Here is a 6,000-nt window from a genome sequence, read left to right as displayed (position 1 = left end):
AGATGGTTAATTACAATGAAATTATGCCTAGAACTGTTTTATCACGCCTACCTCATCACCCTCAGCCCTTCCACTTAACGTCTTGTTACACATTAGACTGGTGTCGTTGGTGATCAAATATAACAATGTAACCTGCAGGCTTGTCTGTCTTCTTCACTTTTGTTCAAGCATATCCTGCTGTTTCCACATTTTTGTCCATCCCACTCCCACCTTCTCGTACAGATGTATAACAGCAGAATATGGTCAAAAGGGGCTTGTGTTAAAGAGAACTGAAATTCAAAACCTTTACGAAGCTGCAGGTCTGCATACAGGTCCTATCATTACCGACCAACAACGGTGTCAAAAAGTGTTCCCCTTACAGCAATTCTTACCAGATACCTCTAGCTCCAGCGCCACAGCGATTACAGAGGATCAGTCGTAGACATTTTCAATGCTGATGCTCCTGAACGCCTTAATTAGTTTAGTATTTCGTTTATTTTGGCAGTAATATGGACGCCATGTTTATTACTACACATGCGTGTTGTTCAGTAATTAATATAATTCATTTATTTTCTCGTCCATTTCCTGTTGAAAAATAAGAAATCCGTTGTGGAACACTTCAGTCCCTATAGTTTCTTCAATTTCCGATAGGTGGCAGCACTATACGCAGCCTTCAAAATGGCGTCAGTAACAGAGATGCGTTCCACGCAGAGAGCTCCCATTGAATGTCTTTGGCGGAAAACCAGAGCATCGCAGATATTCATTTTTTGGGGGGTCATCACTCTTCTGACTGGTTTCCTGCGGCCCGCCCCGAATTCCTCTCCTGTGCTAACCTCTTCATCTCAGAGTACCATTTGCAACCTACTTCCTGAATTATTTTCTGCTTGTATTCCAGTCTCTGTCTTCCTCTACAGTTTTTTTCCTCTACAGTTACCTCTAGTACCACGGAAGTGATTCCATCGTGTCTTAACACATGCCCTATCAAGATGTCCTCTTTGTCAGTGTTCTCCACATATTCCTTTCCTCTCCGATTCTGCGCAAAATCTCCTTGTTCCTTACCCTATCCGTCCACTTAATTTTCAACATTCGACTGTAGCACCACATCTCAAACGCAACGATTCTTTTCTGTTCCGGTTTTCCCACTGCCCATGTTTCACTACCATACCATGCTGTACTCCAGACGTACATTCTCAGAAATTTCTTCCTCAAATTAAGGCCTATGTTTCATACTAGTAGACTTCTCTTGGCCAGGGATGCCCTTTTTCCCATTGCTAGTCTGCTTTTGATGTCCTCCTTGCTCCGTCCATAATTGTTATTTTACTGCCTAGGTAGCTGAATTCCTTAACTTCACCTACTTTATGGTCATCAGCCCTGATGGTAAGTTTCTTGCTAATCTCATTTCTTCTACTTCTCCTTAGTATCGTCTTTCTTCGATTTACTCTCAATCCATATTCTGTACTCATTATATTCTTCGTTCCATTCAGCAAATCATGTAATTCGTCTTCACTTTCACTCAAGATAGCAATGTCATCAGCAAATCGTGTCATTGATACCCTTTCACCTTGAATTTTAATTCCACACCTGAAACTTTCTCTTATTTCCATCATTGCTTCTTCGAATTACAAATTGAACAGTAGGGGGGGGGGAGGGGAGTGGCTACATCCCTGTATCCTTGTCTTACACCCTTTTTAATCCGAGCACTTGGTCGTCCACTCTTATTATTCCCTGTTGGCTCTTGTACATATTGTTTATGACCCGTCTTTCCCTATGGCTTACCCTCACTTTTTTTAGAGTTTTGAATATCTTGCACTATTTTACATTGTCGAACGCTTTTTCCAGGTCGACAAATCCTATGAAGTGTCTTGATTTTTCTTTAGTCTTACCTGCATTATCAACAGCAAGATCAGAATTGTCTCTCTAGTGCTTTTACCTTTTGTAAAGCCAAATTGATCGTCATCTAGCACATCCTATGTTTTCTTTTCCGTTCTTCGATATATTATTCCTGTCAGCAACTTGTATGTCCTGCGATAGTTCTTGCACTTGTCAGCTCTGGCAGTCTTCGGAATTGTGTGGATGATATTTTTCCGAAAGTCAGATGTTATGTTGCCAGACTCATACATTCTACACAGAGACGTGAATAGTAGTTTTGTTGCTACTTCCCGTAATGATTTTACAAATTCTGATGGAATGTTATCTATCCCTTCTGCCTTATTTTATCTTAAGTCCTCCAAAGCTCTTTTAAATTCTGATTCTAATTCTGGATACCTTATCTCTTCTAAATCGACTCCTGTTTCCCCTTCTATTGATCGTACAAATCCTCCCCCTCATACAAGCTTTCAATGTATTCTTTCGACCTATCCGCTCTCTCCTCTGCATTTAGCAGTGGAATTCCTGCTGCACTCTTAATGTTATCATCCTTGCTTTTAATGTCACCGAAGGCTGTTTTGACTGTCCTGTGTGCTGAGTGTGTCCTTCCGACAACCATTTCTTTTTCGATCTCTTCACATTTTTCCTGCAGCCATTTCTTCTTAGCTTCCCTGCGCTTCCTATTTATTTTATTCATCAGTGACTAGCATTTCTGTGTTCCTGAGGTTCCTGGAACGTTTTTGTATTTCATCCTTTCATGTATCAAATGAAGTATACCTTCTTTATACTGTGTTTATCTCTCCAACTTCTGTGATGACCTCTTTTTAGAGATGTCAATTCCTCATCAACTGTTCAACCTACTGAGCTATTCCTAATTGCTGTAACCACAGCCTTAGAGAACTTCAAGCGTATCTCGTTATTCCCTAGTACTTCTTTATCCCACTTCCTTGCCTACTGCTTCTTTCTGACAAATGTCTTAAATTTCAGCCTACTCTTCAACACTACTGTATGCATAGGAGCTTGCGTCCTCAGCTCGTGGTCTCGCAGTCGCGTTCTCGCTTCCCGAGCACGGGGTCCCGGGTTCGATTCCCGGCGGGGTCAGGACTTTTCACCTGCCTCAAGATGACTAGGTGTTTGTGTTGTCCTCATCATATGATCATCATTCATGAAAGTTGCGAGTTTGGACTGAGCAACGGTTGGGAATTTGTACGGCCGCTGATAATCGTGCAGTTGAGCGCCCCACAAACAAAACATCATCATCATCATAGGAGCTTGCAAAATATCTATTGAGACTGGCAGTGAAGGTAAGCACCGTGAGTCGTTGGGCGAGGCATCTGTCATCATCGCAACAAGGTCGTGAAATCCTGTCCAATCTCCAGCATGGCGGCCAGTCGAACTCACCTGTGACACCTCCAATTTTGTAACGTGCAGACACATTATTCGGAGTGATCGACGAATCACAATGAAACAGCTCGCTGTCTTACACCTCTTTCAGTAGTGCCGAGACACTCGTTCACCAATTCAAAGATATGTGCTCCCTGGGTTCCTCGCTACCTAGCAGAAGACCATAAAGTCCAACGAAGGACCGGCTGTGTGGAATTACTTGCACATTAAGAAGCTGATCGCCACAATCTTTTGTTGAACACTGTCTCAGTCGATGACGCATGGGTTCATCACTCTGAACCGGAAACAAAATAGTAATCCATGGAGGTGCGGCACACCACCTCTTTTCCGAAAAAAAAAAAATACAACGTCACACCGTCAGCCGGTAAATTCATGGCGACGGTCTTCTGGAATTAGGAGCGGTCTCTCTCTACCTTCAAGAAATCCTCAAGAAATTGAAGAAACGATTTCAGCATGTTTGTCACCACAGAAATGAAATTACAACGCAAGCCCTCACACAAGTCTGCTCACCCGAGAGGAGCTCACAAAAATTCACTGGAGTGTTCTTCCTCATCCACGCTACACCCTGTGTATCGTACCTGCCGACTTAGCCCAGTGTAGGATGCACTCTGCGGGAAGCAGTTCTTGAATAATTGAGACGTGATTCATGCAATAAGAATTTGGCCCCAACGTCGACCATTAGAGTTGTACCACGCGGGCATACAGGCTGTCCCAGTAACTAGTGCAAGGCCGATGCACTGAACGGGGATTAATGAAAAATAGAGAAAAGAATCGGGAATAATATGGTATATTGAAACACCGATTAAAAACTCACGTCCTTTCAGAAAAAATGTATGTTGCATTACTTACTGAACTCCCCTCGTACATCACGACAGGCTTCATTGTTATAGAGTAAGGCCCACAAGAGCTATATATAGTACATGTCATCAACATAAAGTGAAACGACAAACTATGTCAGCTTCAGGTCCCACCTTCTGTGTATTTCGGACGAGTGACGACCACCGCAACTCTCTCTCTCTGTCAGACATACACACGTACACAAGCGGTGAGCTCACCGTCCACAGGAATGTAATTAGTGTCTCGCTAATTCCAGAGACAGTTAATTTCATGCAGAAATGAACGGAATTATGCCGCGGATTTTTACTGCCTGTTTCGGGAACTGTGTCTCACACGTTCACAGGCCCGTTTATATGTCGTTCCGCTCTCACTTGTGTGCGTTGTGCGTGCGTGCGTGTGCGTGCGCTTGGTGTCACGGGTCACAGCGCGTAGGCTAGAGAGCAGGGAAAGCGGCGGAGCAGCTGAGCGGATTATGGAACGCACCCGGCAGCCGGCGGCCTCGTTCCGCCGCCATCGGCGCGCCGACCTGCTGGTTTTGCGTTCAGCCCGGTACGCGCTGCCAGCCCGCTCATCGAATCGGCCCTTAATTTATAGCCGAGAAATGCCGCTCACCGTGCGCATTACCGTGTCATTACGGTGGCGGCGGTAGCGATTACGCTCGCGCTTTGCGTTCCCCGATGTTATCTGTCAGCTCGCCGGTATTTCCGTCCGTGTAGTTTCCATTCCGCGCTCTCGTGACCCGTCCCAATCTGCTCTGACGTATTAGTGGCCGAGAAAGACTGCCGGTATAACTCGCGTTATTGGGAAGGGTACAAAGCTCGGGTTGTCAATGAAAGAACTGAGGACAATGTCATGTCGACTGTAATTTTCTTGGTGTCTGTTAAATTAATTTCAACCGTTAAGTGACTCACCAAGTCCAGGCAAGCTTTATTCCCCTTCGTGACTGTCACTTTTTATTCCGGTGATTATCTTCACTGGGTCGATGCAACTCACTAAATTACGTAGCGGCTTTCCTACTGTATCATTGTTTTTATGCGTAATGCTTGACTGACCTATGAAAATAAACCGAAAATGATCCAAATGTCAATACGACAGGACTCTACCACAACACAAACGTTTCATCATTAGGTCCCTGCCTGTTTACCTCTGAACATATTACCTAAATATCAGAAGACAGCCAGCAAATAGAACCTGTGGTTATTTCGGAGTGCACAGACACTCGCTTAGATATATACTCCTTGCCCGTATCTCGAGTCCGTCCAAAACAGGCAGACCTCATTAACACACATTACCACTGTTCAGTAAGTTGTGCACCAACGGTCAATACGAAAGATAATATGGGCATCCAAACAGTGGGAGATCCGTTAACGGTGAACAGCACGAAATTCAATATACATTTATACAGAGGGAATTTGTGAATAATTCCCACCGTTTGATTCTGTAGCGTATCCGGTTGCAGGCTGATGCATTCGAAGGCCGCTTTCACATGTTAACATCTTTTAGCAGCACAGACGAGACCATCGCCCTCTTACTAGACGCAGTACACACTCGGCGACCGCACGCAGGTCTCCGTCCGCAGCCCCACTGCCCACGTGACAGGAAGAGGCAGAGCGTACGCAAAGAGCAACCGCTGACAACTCGACTGCATACTGGAGCGCAAACTACCCACAGCGTGGTGTGCTTAAATATCCGAAAAGCGACCTAAGAGGAACACCGCGGCCATGCGATACAGTGTGGATCGCAGAGATGTTAAATGAATACAGAGTTGCGGCTGACGCCAACGGTACCACGTATCAGACAGTTAATGTGGCGTAATGTCACACATTTTCCTAGTGTCAAGCGATTCGCAGCTGACAATAATGATGACCTTGCTGCGTCATTGGTTCAGTCTGTCGATAATTTGGATCCAGCTTT

Source organism: Schistocerca cancellata, chromosome 2, assembly GCF_023864275.1.
Source record: "Schistocerca cancellata isolate TAMUIC-IGC-003103 chromosome 2, iqSchCanc2.1, whole genome shotgun sequence".
In the NCBI taxonomy this organism is placed as follows: Eukaryota; Metazoa; Arthropoda; class Insecta; order Orthoptera; family Acrididae; genus Schistocerca; species Schistocerca cancellata.
The sequence above is the reverse complement of the archived record's forward strand: the minus strand, read 5'-3'. Positions refer to the sequence as shown.